This window comes from Podarcis vaucheri, assembly GCF_965113315.1.
Source record: "Podarcis vaucheri genome assembly, chromosome: 8".
NCBI classification, from domain to species: Eukaryota; Metazoa; Chordata; class Lepidosauria; order Squamata; family Lacertidae; genus Podarcis; species Podarcis vaucheri.
In genome coordinates this window covers 42459414-42475858 of record NC_138766.1, presented here as the reverse complement: position 1 = coordinate 42475858, position 16445 = coordinate 42459414, and the positions used below count along the sequence as shown (strand labels likewise).

Below are 16445 nucleotides of genomic sequence, written 5' to 3'. Positions count from 1 at the left end.
TTTAAACCATGGACAACACAGCTTATGAAAAGTGTTCTGTATCCTCTGACCAAGCTTATCCTAGCTGGGAGTAAAAAAATACTGGGCTCAGCAGCATCATTGGTCACTACAGTCTGCCTATCTTTATGTGTACCACACTGCGATGGACTGCCAGAGCTTGTTTGTCTTTTGCTGGCACCTTGCCCTTTAAGTAGGCTCCACCAAAGTGCCAACTAGGCATTGGCTTCTGAGAAGACCATGTTTGGACATTGCCTGGAGGCTCTACCTGTGGGGAAAGGAGTAGAGTGGGCACCCTCATTCTTTAGCCTAATGGGAGGCAATGGAACCCAACTGCAGGACATCAGATAGAATGAATGTTGGGGGAACCTGCAGGATATAGCAGCCCTAGAAAGGGGGACAGAGGCCCAGTAGAGACAAAGGAAACAGGCTGCAAAGACACAGGGAACCTCCAAGCGGTACAGGCTAAAAGAACTCCTCAGGAATCAGTCACCGGTACACATTTATTTTGGAGCAAGCTCAGTTAAACCCAATGAGAATGCCAGATTAAGATCAGCTGAATACTTGGAGCTGCACTAATTTGGATGGGAGGGAGCAGAGAAACATGGTAAAAGGATGCATCACTGTGGTTAAAGGAACCAAAATTTGATCCCTGCAAGCAGTACATCCAATTGGTAGCCATTTTATACTTCCCTGTACATCTTCACAACAGCCAAGGTAGGAAGAAAGTATAGTGTAGTGCAGGGATGGGCATCCTTTTTCAGTCTGAGGACTAAATTCCCTCAGTACGTTTCCGAGCACAATTCAAAGTGTTGGTGCTGACATTTAAAGCCCTAAACGGCCTCGGTCCAGTATACCTGAAGGAGCGTCTCCACCCCCATCATTCTGCCCGGACGCTGAGGTCCAGCGCCGAGGGCCTTCTGGCAGTTCCCTCATTGCGAGAAGGAAAGCTACAGGGAACCAGGCAGAGGGCCTTCTCGGTAGTGGCGCCCGCCCTGTGGAACGCCCTTCCAGCAGATGTCAAAGCGATAAACAACTACCTGACATTCAGGAGACATCTTAAGGCAGCCCTGTTCAGGGAAGTTTTTAACGTGTGATATTTTATTATATTTTTGGTTTTTATGGAAGCCGCCCAGAGTGGCTGGGGAGGCCCAGCCAGATGGGCGGGGTATAAATAATATATTATTATTATTATTATTATTATTATTATTATTATTATTATTGTTAACTTTCTAGGGAGCCCATTTCAGTGGTGGACTAGGCTAGAGACAAAAGTGGGACAGAGCAATGGCTATGACTCTTGCCTTCGTTCCTACATTCCAGCCCTGCAAGAATTGGGTATTTTTGTGAGCACATACTGTAGAAATCTGCACACGTGCACACATACATTTCTTCATTGAGGAAAGCCAGAGGCATTGTCATAGTTGAAGGACATATTCCAGTCATGCAAAAGTCTTCAAGGGAGACACAGAACAGAGCCAGTGAGGGGTGCAGCTAGGGGAGCTCTGAGTACTGACTAGAGAGGCCTGGAAACATTTGCTTCATTGTGTTAAAAGGCAATGCACAAAATTGATGTGCCTCAAATCTATTGAACTGCCACAAGTAGTCAGATAACACAGTTATTGGTGGAAAAAAGTGTGATTTGGGATTGCGATAAAATGGAGGGATTACTTTATTACAAATAAAGTATGCCCTATGCCCCTTTAAAATGGTGGGGGTGTTTGGGGGGGGTTATTGGGTTGTTCTATTCATTTTTATTATTTATTTTGTGGTTTTATGTTTTGATTTTATTCTGTGAACCACCCTGATACTTCTGGGTATAGGGCAGCATTTAAATTCAAATAAAATGAAAATATGATATGCCTGGAGCCACCTCGTTTCCAATGGGGTTTTAGCACAGAAGAGAAAGAGTTAATGCTGGGTGTTTCCGCTCTTTCTCTTAAAGAGTAAAACATTTGTGAAGCCTATGCAACTTTCCAAAGATGGAGAAATCTTACATACATGGAGAAATATATGAGACACTGAGGTCCAGCTCTGAGGGTCTTTGGGTGGTTCCCTCACTGTAAGAAGTGAGGTTACAGGGAACCAGGCAGAGGGCGTTCTCAGTAGTGGTGCCCTCCCTGTGGAACACCCTCTCATCAGATATCAAGGCAATAAGCAACTATCTTACTTTTAAAAGACATCTGAAGGCAGCCCTGTTTAGGGAAATTTTTAATGTTTAATGCTACATTGTGTTTTTAATATTTGGTTGGAAGCCACACAGAGTGGCTGGGGAAACCCAGCCAGATGGGCAGAGTAATTATTATTATTATTATTATTATTATTATTATTATTATTATTATTATTATTATTATTTATTGAAACAAACCAAATCCTTCCAGGCAATCCTGAACACCAAATGACTCAGGTATCTCAGGTGAATCTTCATGGCAATGTGATGGAGGGGTTATACAAGTGTAGTCCAACCACATCATGTCCCATTAACCCAATAGGAGGTTCTAAGAGAAAATGCTCTTAGTTTCGACACAAGGGAAGAGATGCTTCAGAATGCATTGCTAAATGTAAGATGGCTTATAACATTCTGCAGAATGGTTCTTTGAAAACACCAGAAGAATGATCTACCACCAATATGGTAGATAAAGTGTCTGCAGAAGACAGCAAATGCACTTTATGGCTGTGTGTACACACCCAGTATTAGAATGTCATGAGGACTGAAAACTGCCAAGGTGTTAGCTCTTGGTTGAATATCATTCCACCCCCACACCTTCTGACCTGTTAACTGCACACCTTTGCTTCGAATTCACTTTTTATCTGACAATTGCAAAGGAAAGGAAAGAGAAAGAAAAGTGCCTTCTCATTTCTGCTCTGGAAAGATGCTAATCCTCCACAGACGTATTCAAATCAGGAGAGCTGTGAAATATTCAATAATCTGAGGGGAAGAGATGACAGTCAAACCTTCTTGACCTTTCCTTGAAGCCCATTAACACAGTCCACTAACACCTGCTTCATAATGAATGTACTAATCAAGATAGCAAGGTTCACCAGTTACACTCTTTCAGGAAAGCATTTCAGAGACGCTGCCACATTTCTCTCTCAATTAGTTGCCAGCAGTTTGTAAGGCAGTCTCGGACGGCAGCAAGAAAATTGCCTGCAAATTTGGAATGCATGAAAGCAAGGCAATCCTTCAAATGTATAGGGAATTTATTATGTATTATACTAGAGCTCATTTGCTTTTTTCACCAGAGTCACATATGTTTCAAATCAGGCACGCCACAAACTCATTTAGTTGCAAGAAACTTTTGGGCTACACTCTAGAACTGGCGACTGAACTTTCATAAGTTACAGTTAAAAAGATGAAAAGTCAGACTTGGCTTCTTTTAACACATGCACACACACATACACACACAATTGCATCTCACAAATTTCAGGTCCACTTGCAATATTAATACCTTTGGAATTGCTAAAATGTCACCAGGAAAGCAATGATTTCTTCTTCTTTTTTAAGCCTGTCATGTGCATAAGGTTTCCATGGAAATCAGTTCCTTCTATATAGAACTACATGTATTTCTGCCCAGTTATTGGTGTTTAATAAAAGACAAAAACCAATTTTGGAATCATGTTTAAACTGTTGAAATATCAATTTATTTATTTATTAAAATCTTGTTTTGTTGCATCCTGTGGTCATGAACCCACAAGCAACAACCTTTTTTCTAGCATTCTAAAATGGGCTCAGTATCTCTAGTTTTACCTTGTTCATTTATTCAAGAGAAAGAGAGCTTAAAATAATTTTGAATTTTGACTCATATAGAATAGGCTGGTTTGGACATATTACCTGGCAATTTCAGTTAAAATGGAAGTGAATGTAGGAAACTGTCTTATACTGAGTTGGAACAATGATCCATCCAGCTCAGCATTGTCTACACTGAACTAGCAGTGATTTTTTAGGGTTTTATGTAGGTGTCTCTCCTAGCCCTGCCTGGAGATGATGGGGGTTAAACTTGGGATCTTCTGCAAGCAACAGTGAGCATTGGTTTCGCACGCTCTGTCTTCTCTTCTGATGCAGCTGCAAAGAGGAGGTTGGAAGCTTTCATTTTTGCTCCACATTAACCACAGTTTATTATGTCATTTGATCAAATGGTTTGGCTAATCCTTAATCTTATTATGGCTTTAATTCAGTTCATATTAACTGCATGTAGCTGATGAACTAACTTCAAGCCCAAATGTATGAAGCTGACCTGTTTCAACCAACCATAGTTAAGATTAACCACAGTTTAGCTACAATGTGAGATACTGTCTGACCCCCAATCTAAAACAGAAGCTTCTAATATCCTCCTCGTGACAGGGGAGAGGGGGACTTGAAGCTCATTAAGGCTCTTTCTTATACAGTGGTACCTCGGGTTAAGTACTTAATTCATTCCGGAGGTCCATTCTTAACCTGAAACTGTTCTTAACCTGAAGCACCACTTTAGCTAATGGGGCCTCCTGCTGCCGCCGTGCCGCCAGAGCACGATTTCTGTTCTTATCCTGAAACAAAGTTCTTAATCTGAAGCACTATTTCTGGGTTAGTGGAGTCTGTAACCTGAAGCATATGTAACCTGAAGCGTATGTAACCTGAGGTACCACTGTAATACTAAACCATGGTTGCGTTTGAATACAGCCAGTTTGTAAGCAATAACTGAAAGGTTTCCAGATTAGATGACTGGAGGTTCTCATTTCCTAATATAAACTCACAGTCTTCATGGGGTTTCTTGACCTACCCGCTTGACGGGGTTTCTTGACCTACCTGCATGCTCAGACCTGTTTTCTTATGTCTCCATGACACATGCTGAAGGAATGGCTTACAGCCTCACATGCGGAACAGATTGTATGGGTCTTTAACATTAAATTGTCAATTTGGACCCATTACAATGTGATTGCAGGCCTTTAAACTAACATTAGCACCATGGGATAACCCACAGAAAAATGTCTCACAATATGATAATGTATAACATCAAATTAATGTATATCTGGGTTCTCTTCTGGGAAATTATGAGTTACCTGATAGCCGGTTCAGCAGGTGACTGCTGTGCCTGTGAGATTCCCTGGTGGGCAATCTCTGACTCTCCAGATGTCATTGGACTCCAGCTCCCATCAGCCCCAACCAGCATGGTAACTGGTAAGGAATGAGGGAACATGGATTCCTGCAACATCTCCCTCCACCTCATACCCAACCAAGCACTGGGTTCTGCAGGAGAGGATATCCTGCAGATACAATCCTATAATGTGGTCATTTCCACATGATGTTGGAATCAGGCCTTTAGTGTGGCAGTACCTACCCTTTGGAAAATCCTCCCATTGAATATCAGACAAGCATCTCCACCATTGTCTTTTTTGAGACTGCTAAAGCCTTCCTCTTTCAAGAAGCCTTCTAAAATCTTTATCACGGTTGGTATCTGTCTTGTATTTCAATTGATGTGAGGTACGTAGTGTTGTTACTTTAAACTCTTTTTATATTTACAGGCACAATATACCGAAAAAATAGAAGGAGTGGTGGAGTTGTAGCAGGATGGGACCACCCCATCCTCTACCTGTTCAGCTGAACCTGCACAAGGCTAACATAACAATGATTTTTGCTAGAAACAGGGTTCCATCTTGTTCTGCTATTCATTTAACCTGCTGGGAATTGGTATTGGGGTATCTGGAGTAAAGTGTCACCAGTAGTGACCTCTCTTCTTCTTCTTTTGCATTAAACAGATTAAGGCAAAGAGTGTCATCAGAGGACACTGCTGAAAGGATCTTGTTCCCAAATAAGTACCCAATACATTTTGTAACGCAGGGGAAGCCAAATACGGACCGATGCCAATGATCTCAGCAGCTGGATAGATTCCTGTGGGATCTTTAAGGTTATCTTTGCTCTAATTTGTGTAATGAATACATTTAATTTATTTTATTTCCATGACGCTTTTGTGTTTTTTAAAAAATAAAATAAAATATGAAACATCTTGGAAATGATTGGCTGCTGATACATAAAATGGAATAAAATTATCACACTTGCAATAATACATCACATATTGTGCCCTTAGGCTGCAGTCTTGTATTCATTAACCTGGAAATAAGCCCCATGGAACACAGGGGAACATGCAGAGGATCAAACTATGAAACATAATTCTTGGCAAAACAGGTAAACAAATTCCATCTGTAACAGGTTTTTCAATCCATAAAAATAATGTACTGGTGGAAATTCGAAGCCTTACACTAACAATTATGTAAACAAAACGGGAAGATGTTTGCATTTATATTTTCTGTTCCACTGTGAAGCTCATTGACATTCCCCCCCTTATTTTTTCCTTCTCCCTCTTATGATGTCAAGCCAAGAGCTGAGGGTTTTGTTTTATTTTTATTTATTTTTTCATTTTTCATTTTTCGTTTTCGTTTTTTGCTTTTACTCTGTAATAGCCTACTAATTACTTGGTATATAATTGCATGTTTCAGTATCTACTATAATTATATCTGAAGTACACTGACATTTGTGACTTGTGGGAGCCTGCTAATGTTTTTATTTCCGTTGAAAGCTAATCAAGCAGTAGTGAATATTCAGCTTCTACAGCTACACAAATAAGTATTGTAATTTCTTTGGTCATGATTCAGAGTAGAGCAAAACAAATGTGAAAACAAACAAACTTCTGATGCACTAATTAAACAATTCATGAAGTATGTTGCTTGTGTTATCCCTGTATAAAGCAGCTCTGAAGCAATATCTGCCTGGGGAAATAAATAAATAAATTAAAGCCCTACAGTGGCCTTCACAGTCATTATTGATCAACACCTTTTTGTGTTCTTATCTGAAATACTCAGACCTTTCCCAAATGTCAATTTCTTTTTGAATCACAATGATACAAAATAGCAGAATTGTACCTTTTCAAATAGGCACTTTAAAAAAATATCAGGGTATATTATTTATTATTTGCTTGATGTATGTACTAATTATCCTTTTGGACCCAAAGCTTTGAAAATGAGGTTTTAAGAATTCTGTATTAATGCAACCAGGTGATCAGCTGACAGAAGCACCATGTAATTAGGTTTTTCTGTGTGGTCAGAGGCAGGGCAGTATAAGTCAGCGAATGGGAACCTGTGGCCCTCCAGAGACTGAAGGACTCCATCTCCCATCAGCACTTGCCAGCATGCACAACGGTCAGGGATGACAGGAGCTAGTGCTCAGCTGTATCTGGAGGCCCATAATTTCTCCATTGGATTCCCTGGGGTAAAGTAGAGGGGAAAGCCCTTTATGAAGCCTGTTGTGTTCCAAGGTAGACTTGTGTCTTCAGTCAAGCAAAGAGGCGAATGCCTTTGTAGTAATTTAGCACTTACCCTAAGGGTCTTTGTTACACAACTCCATAAGCCAAGGGTGGGGGGCCCTCAGGATGATGTGCCACATGCGTTCCTCCAGGCCTCTCGACCTGCACCTCTCTCCCCACCCATCACCAACCCTGTTTCACATCCTTTGTTTTTGCCTGTTTGAAATGGATCAATGAAGTCTAATAAATGACCCTTCTTTATCTGGATGGAGGATAGAAAAGAATGTGTGAGTGTGTGTACAAACTAGCTTAACACAGTAAAGTAAAATTTACACTTGCTTCTCTGACTTAATCTTATTTTGTACTGTGTTGATTTTGTTAACCTTCTTGAGTACAGTGGTACCTCAGGTTAAGTACTTAATTCGTTCCGGAGGTCCGTACTTAACCCGAAACTGTTCTTAACCTGAAGCACCACTTTAGCTAATGGGGCCTCCTGCTGCTGCCATCCGCCGGAGCCCAATTTCTGTTCTCATCCTGAAGCAAAGTTCTTAACCTGAAGCACTATTTCTGGTTCCAGTTACAGATAGGTAGCCGTGTTGGTCTGCCATAGTCAAAATAAAAAAAATTCCTTCCAGTAGCACCTTCCAGTAGCACCTTCAGTGTATCTGAAGAAGTGTGAATGCACACGAAAGCTCATACCAAGAACTAACTTAGTTGGTCTTTAAGGTGCTACTGGAAGGAATTTTTTTAATTTTCACTATTTCTGGGTTAGCGGAGTCTGTAACCTGAAGCGTATGTAACCTGAGGTACCATTGTAATGTTGTAGATAGATTAGGGAAAGTATTATGAATAATAATAATACCTTTAACTGACTAATAATATATAAATAAATAACAATTTCAGTCAATATAAATGAAAACCAGGTTGTTCTCTCTCTTGTGAGTGAGGTGGAGCAGTGAACATAAGCCATTACTAAACAAATATCAACAATTCAATAGGAAAAAGTCTCCACATAGTGATGAACCAAACCACTCTCTGAAGTGGCTCCCACACTCTGTTAAACACCCGCTCCCCCAGTTATGTAATGGAGGCGGGAGGTGCTTCAGAGGGCAGTTTGCTGAAGCATCCCCCACCCTGCTTTAAACAGCTTGCTTGGCTACCTGTCACCCATGCTGCTTGCTCGCTCACCTGCCTGCCACTGTGTTATCGAGCTGGAGTTGGCATGACAACTGCATCATGACAACAGCCTTACAAATTTAGTATATATTAATAAATTAAAGTAAGCTTAATTATAAAATTATAAATTCATTTCCTTCAATATTTGTTTCCCCCCTGTGCAATTCTTCGTTATTTTTTCTTGACACAACCTACAGGTGACTTTGCTTCTCACCTGAAGTACATAGAAATAAATAACTTAGCTGGTTTAATTAGCATTCCCGGCACATGTTTCAAACATACTGCAAGAACATTAACACTTTAGTAAGTCCATATATCTTATAAGGTGAGATTAAAAGAACTTTGCGTGTTTAGCATAGGGAAAAAAGATGCTGGGGTGGTATGATAGTACTCTGCCAATATTTTAGAGAGGGTTGCATAGCAGATGACAGGGAGAAATGAGTTGGTTATGTTGAACAGCAACTAATAACTACTAATTGGCAATTAAGACATTTCAGAGGGGGGTATACATATATATGAGAGTACAGTTTTGAAACAATTTTCCTTTGACTTAAGCCCATACAGCTTAAACAGCCCAGTCCTATGTTCAACAAATGGGTATAGGCATATCTAAGGAGTGGGCTGCAGGAATTACATTCAATGGAAAATACCACCCACCGTGAGTGGTTTCTTCTGTCCTTGCAAAACTGCAATAGAGCAAGCATTGCCTGATGAAATTTTGCCTAATATGCAACTCTCACAGATTAATCTTAGCCACAATCTTCAAAAGGTCTAATCCCTGGTAGGTCTAGTGTGGGGAAGGGTGGACTAGGACCACTACCACCCTGCTACATTGTGGAAATTCGTCCCCACAGAGCGTTGCACAACTTTCAGTGTATGTTGAAGATGCACTTCTTTAGCTTGTTCTTTGTCAGTTATTTTGTTCTGTGGGACCACCACCATGGTCTTCTGCTGCTGCTTCTGCTTCTGCTTCCTTTTCTATTCCATCTGGAATGGCTTTCTCTGTTTTATCATTGTCTGTTTTCATAGTTGCATATTATATTGTTGTAAACAACCCTGGGGCCTTATGGTGAAGGATGGGCAATAAATGTAATTAATTAATAAATGAAATAAATAAATAAATAGCAATGAGAGATACTCAGGCACTGAAAGGCCTCTACTTGAGACTGCCAAACTAGACATTACTGAGCTACGTAGATCAATGGTCTGAGTCAGCATAGTAAAGAACAGCATGTCTCGTTTGACTACTTGAGGAGAAACGGCAAGCACCATCGTGCCCTGCCACTGCTGCTACTCCCACCACCACCTATCTGCTCCAGCAGCTGCCTACTCTGCCAGCACTGCACACCCTGTTGTATCTACTGCTGGCAGAGAAGCACCACTGCCACTGGTGGCAATTCTGGGCAAGGTCTCATCCATTTAGGGCAAGATCTCCCCCCAGATTGGTGTGATCTCACCCAAAATTGGTATGGATGATGGCAGCACTTCTCTACCACCACTGGCGGAGGTGGTGGGGCAGCCAGGGCACCCACAGGCATGCCACCTGGGTGTCTTCTGTCACCTGAGGCAGTGGCTTCACCCTGCCTAATGGCTTGCCCAGCTCTGAGTATAGTGCATGTCCCTGGCGCACACATATACCACTGGTTTGTCTTCACAAGAGCATTGTGCAACAGCTTAGGGCTACAAAGTAGCAACAGCCACAAGACTGAAGTCCATGGCTAAGGTTGCTAATGTTCTTATGTGTAAGCTGCATTGAATCAAGGGAGATAACTTCAAAATAGACCTGGATAGATTTGGTCTGTGAGTCAGAGGACCTTCAACCTGAATACTATTGATGTTTTCCCATGTGTGCATAATGACTGCTGAATCACTTCCCTTGATTCTTCATACAGTCCCTACACACAGACGGAGTTTCCTAGACTGCACACTTGCACAGAGTTTACCTGTAATGTGTAAGTGCTGCACAGACCCCGTAATTTTTGCAGGTGATCTAGTGACATGTATAGTACATATGACTGTAGAGCCAAACATACAGTCAAGTGATGTTACTTGGGTTGGAGAAGAGTGTGTATATGTTCAATTTTGAAGGTGAGAAGTGAGACAGGCACATTCTGCTACTCACTCCACGTTATCTGACATCCCATCCCTGCCCCCCCCCCCGGAGTATACACTCAGCTTTGGAGGGGAAGGCAGGGGAGGCAGCTCTCTTGAAGCTAGGAGCCTTGCAGGACCTTCTGTCCCCAAATGTATTGTAAAGTGAACATATTGCTAGTGTACTGTTGTTGCCTATGTCTTCTCCTACTGCACATCATGAGTGTTGAACTACCATCTAGGTATCCCTGGTGGATTTTTTGGTTCCCACTCTACAACATCAACAAAAATAGGAAACACCTAGGGGGAAATAACATTTCTTAAATTTGAAACAAGTAGTTCTCTTTCCCAGGAGATGAAAATTCATGCACATAGGACAAATAATCTCTGCTTTTACATGGATCAGGATTTCTGTTTATCATTTATAACCCATAATGAGCTAGATGTAACAAGAAAGTGGATAACTCAAGAGAAGGGTGTCCACATTCACTCTTTTGTGTCCTACCCAACACAATTTAAACTCCATCTCAAGTGACATGCTAGCTATTGCTTTAGCCATTATTGGAGTCTGACTATGATGAATCAAAAGTACATCTCCAGTCAGACAGAAAGCTGTCACTACTGTGGGCTGTTATTAAAAGAAAATAGAATGGAATCAAAATGGTCTCTCATCTTTCTTCTTCTTCTTCTTCTTCTTCTTCTTCTTCTTCTTCTTCTTCTTCCAGTTGATAAAGGGAAACTGACTTAAAAGCATTATTGGAACTTAATAAGGAAGAACTAGTGGAGAGGTTAGTGTACAGGCTGTCACAGAAGTGCAGTGGAAGGTGACCTATTGCAGGAAAAAAAGTTGCCCCTGGACTTGTCTGCCTGTCACCACATCAGACCTGTCAGCTTAAATATTCCATAATTCAGGGGGATGTGGATGGGTAGCACAATGTCACATTTGAGTCAAGAGTACACAAGTGCATAACATTGCTCATCATGGGTCCATACATTTTTTCTAGCTGAAGACAGGTCGTGCTGGAGTTCCAAATAAATCATGGTGAATCTGAAACCTGCTGGTCTAGAATCATCCAGTGTAAAAAGCATACAGAAATCCAGACAGCTTTTGAGGAGCACAAATACTTTGTGGTAATGTTCAACTCTGGACCATGCAGCTACAATGACCAACCCATTTACAGCACAATAGTTCCCATGGATGTGAAGGAATATGAAAAAGTGGTGTAATAAAATATGTGACTGAAACATCAAAGAATGGGACAAAATAATTTTCAGTCTTTTTAGGCTTAATTAAGTGTTGCATCTAGGGGGTCTATAAGCTGTTATATTGTTGTGAATTGTTCTGAAATAAATTTTACTTGATTAACTCTTCTCTCTGTTGTATTCTCGTTTAGTATGGCTAGTTGGACCTGTGCCCAACTTAAGATCACTCTGAATTATGGGTTTTGGAAACACAATATTTATACCTTAAAATGTTTCTAAAGCACTCTTCATTCTTGCATATTATTGGGTGTCTTAGAAATATATTTTAAATACATAAATACTACATTTGCAGACCTCATTATGGATACAGTTAATTGAGGTGAATAGCATTAGCACCATGTTGCCAAAGAGAATCGTTTCCCATGATCCTCCTGTGCATTGTTGGTGGGGAGATGGGTAGTTCTTTAACATGTTTCAAAAGTATGACCAAGGCTGAACAGAAATTTAAAACTAATAATCCATCCTATAACAATGACAAAGATGATGTGATGAGCATGGTTTTATGAGTGCATCATAGCTGAGTGGCATCTAATTTAAAATGTTACAGAAGTTGATTTATAGGAGTTCTAAGTTATTGTACTTTGCCCACATATGGCTGGTGAGTATGGAGTAAGATAAAATATTGAGTTTATAGAAAAGGAGAAAACAAGTAATATAGTACATGAGTTTAGATTGGAAAGGGACACAGAAATCAGAACTGGAGCAATGTCATAATATAAATGCATGTATAAATCCCTTTCTGTCTTGTTTATGATGTAAATTAGACAGCCCTTGCAAACTGCATGGGTTGTAGCTAACATTACTTCTACTCTGAGTAGACACACAGTCATTAATGAGCATGTGGGGATTATTTTGTTAGCTTTTCTCTCTATAATATGAGTGCTAATTATAATGTGAGTTTCGAATTTAATTTGCACATCGCCCTTCATCCAAAGATCACAGGGTGGTTCATAACATAAAAATACAAAATGAAAACACAAAATACATGATAAAAGGAAACCAAGCCAATAACTCATCTCCCACAAACATAATATTCTTATTTATTAAATTTTACCCTGCATTATCTGTTGTGCTGTAGAACTGTGACTTTTGATAGATATACCACTATTTCACACTAAATTTCATTCACACTAAAGGGTGTGGTTCCTATGCAATATTTTTATTTACAGCATTGGGCTTTCCTTTCGCTTCCAGACATATCCGCAACTGAGCATCCTTTCGGCTTTGGCCCAGCCGCTTCAACAGCTCTGAATCTACTTGTACTTGTCCTCCGCTCTTCCTCAGTAGCATGTTGGATGCCTTCCGACCTGAGGGGCTCATCTTCCAGCGTCATAACTTTTATATGCCTGTCTTTGTCCATGGAGTTTTCTTGGCAGAGATACTGGAGTGGCTTGCCGGTTCCTCCTCCAGGTGGATCACGTTTGGTCAAAACTCTCCACTATGACCTGTTCATCTTGGGTGCCCTGCTCAGCATAGTTCATAGCTTCTCTGAGTTATTCAAGCCCCTTCGCCACGGCAAGGCAGTGATCCATGAAGGGGCAAAAGCTATGGTTTTCCCAGTAGTAATGTATGGAAGTGAGAGCTGGACCATGAAGAAGCCTGATCTCAAAAGAATTGATGCTTTTGAATTATGGTGCTGGAGGAGACCTATGGTGCAAGAAGATCAAACCTATCCATTCTTAAGGAAATCAGCCCTGAGTGCTCACTGGAAGGACAGATCGTGAAGCTGAGGCTCCAATACTTTGGCCACCTCATGAGAAGAGAAGACTCCCTGATGTTGGGAAAGATGGAGGGCACAAGGAGAAGGGGGCAACAGAGGATGAGATGGTTGGATAGTGTTCTCGAGGCTACCAGCATGAGTTTGACTAAACTGTGGGAGACAGTGGAAGACAGAAGTGCCTAGCGTGCTCAGGTCCATGGGGTCACAAAGAGTCGGACATGACTAAACAACTAAACAACAACAAAGGGTGTGGTGTGACACAACAGCAGACATCACCAGACACATGACCACACTTATGAGCATGTTCACTCATGAAGATAACTATGCTGGAATACCACCCCAAATTTCACTACATGATCAGCAGTGGTGTGATCCATGAAAACCACAGGAACATTATAATCCAAAACTCCCATGATCTTCTGGGTTGATAGGGCTGCATTTTTTTCCCTGGGGGAAATTTACATGGAAATGAGTGCTAAGCTTCCATTAGATTTCCAGAAGTGGCTTTTAAGTTGTGTGAAAGATCACAAAAATGTGAAAATTATCATGTAAGGAAATGGCAGAGAAATGGAATAGAGTGCTTTCCAAATGCAGCCTGACTTACGTATATTAACTTCAATGGATCTACTCTGAGTAGAATTTAGTTAGAACCTTATGAAATTCAGATAAAGTACTCAAAACATTGTGAGTTCAAATTCAAGCATTTGGCCAAAGAAACAAATAGTGCACATGCCGTTGAAGAAGTGACTCCGATTTAGATTCCATTGAGGGTAAACAGAATTGTTTCTCGGATTTTAAAAAGTATTTTTTTCCAGTCCTTTAAAGGTATGAACCAGATGTTATTTTATTACATTAACATTCCTTTCTCTATTGGTTATTGTTTTCCATACAGCCTGGGTCTCAATTCACCAGCTGAGGCTTTGTCTATACATCCATTAACTTTCTAAGCTGGAGGGCTTGGAACCAGAGCTGTGACAAGTTCATATTTTTGTGTTGTTGGCAGAGAAAATCACAACCATAACATCGTGCTGAAATATTTTCTGTTGACAAGTATTTACTCTTTTGAACTTCAGTGCCATCTACTGAAGCTTACTTTGGCTTCTTGTGGTCCTAAACATATTCTTGTGTAATGTTATTGAAGGTGAGCAGGAACTCTTTTGAAGTCCTGCAGCAACATATGAATCTACTCTGTGAATAGTCTCCCAGACAATAACACAAAAGAATGTAACCTTTATGAAGGACTCGGCAAAACATGCCATTATCCCATTAAAGTAAATCAACAAGCAATTACAGGCATTCTTTGTGACAGAATGCCAGTCAGCCAACCAAAAATAATGGTTTTGATAAATCAGCCAATCAACAGATAATGATGGTGCCAATTTCAGGGAAAAGGAAATTGTTTCTTAGGACCAGATATTTGAAGCATACGGCATCAGAAGGTCAGGGAAAAATCAAAGAAATGTGGACTTTGATGTGAAGAATGAATAACAGGCAATTTTAAATAAGAACCAGAATTTGCTGTAATGCAAAATTTTATGGCTCAGGATCAATAGTTCATCCATATATATTTCTTTTTTAGTCCTACAAATGTTTTGAACGACATTAGATTTCAAAACACAGCTGATCTACTGGAAGAAACACTAGCCGTTCATTAGCACTTTAAAATAAGCCCTACAATGTAATTGCTCTTCATAATATTTTAAGTTAATCTACTGCCCTTATTACTAAAGAAGCAGCTTTAAATTAAGCAACACTAACTATTGTAGATTCCCTCTTTTAAATAATTTGATTTAAAGTTTCAATTATCTCTACAAAGGAATTCCACAGACTGGCCAGAGTAAGAAACTGTTAATTGTCCAAGGAAGAAATATGCAATTATTTAAACATTTATATATTGGTGTGTAAAATGACAATTCTAAAAATAATATGAATTGAAGATACTAAAAATTCTCTTCTGAATTTCTCTTCACTTGGCAGTCTCTCTCTCATACATTTTTTCTTCTTCTTATGGTGGAGGCTGCTATCTTCTTCCCACTTACTGTTAGGAATAACTGTCCTTGATGAACAATCGGTTGGAGCCACTGTCCTTGAAGACAATGAGTTGAATTTTACATGCAATGTGTTGTGTCCCTAGTGCACAGATCCAGGATGTGATGGAGCGATTGCCAAGCTTATTAAGCCTACTGATCATTATCCCTCCTCATTCATCCATATGGGAACCAGTGACACCATCAGGCACAATTATGAACTTAGCATATCTGACTCTAAAAGACTAGACCAAAAGGTGAAGGCCTAGGGACTTGTTAATTCTTGCTATAAAAAGGAAGAGGAGTACAAAGAGAGAGATGAGCACATCTGGTGACTGAATGGCTACATAGATGATGTCAAAGGGAGAGGTTCGGTTTTCGGGACTACAGTCAAATCTTTATTTGTAATAGACTGCTGGCAAGAAATAAAAGTTACTTCACTAGTTATGTCTACTTTTTTAAAAAAAACAACCACAAACTTCATGTTGCTCTTCCAAAAAATATAGACAATATGGATCTTTGCATCTCAGACATACTGATGGCACAATAGAATCCATTGCATACTGGCTCTTTACGATCAACATACAGGGTTCTACATTAGAGATAGGTGTAATTGCACCATTACATTGTACCCTGTGCTAAACATCAATGACAGCATGGAGTCCATTTGGACTTGAAACATGGTGCTGAGAAATGTAGGAATGAAGTGATAAACAATAGAATGGGAGTGAAGAAGAATTAAATTATTCCCTATACAATTAGAACATTACTAAATCATCCTGTAAAGTTCTAATGTTGCATACATTGTCGATTGGCCGGAAGAGTTTATACGCCTTTCTGTCCCTGAATATTGTATTATTATTTCTTTGTGAACTCAAGGCTAACCTACCCCAATAG

The 16445-nt window shown here is 40.2% G+C and overlaps 1 long non-coding RNA gene across 1 annotated transcript in view; it reads left to right on the top strand.

The window, feature by feature from the left end:
* Positions 1 to 11783, top strand: part of LOC309539224 — a 35267-nt gene extending 23484 nt beyond the window's left edge. The window contains exons 3-4 of the long non-coding RNA XR_014222777.1: positions 5731 to 5879; positions 11543 to 11783. This is a non-coding gene — a long non-coding RNA (uncharacterized lncRNA). The remainder of the gene's footprint in view (positions 1 to 5730; positions 5880 to 11542) is intronic.
* The last annotated feature ends 4662 nt before the right edge of the window (positions 11784 to 16445 follow it).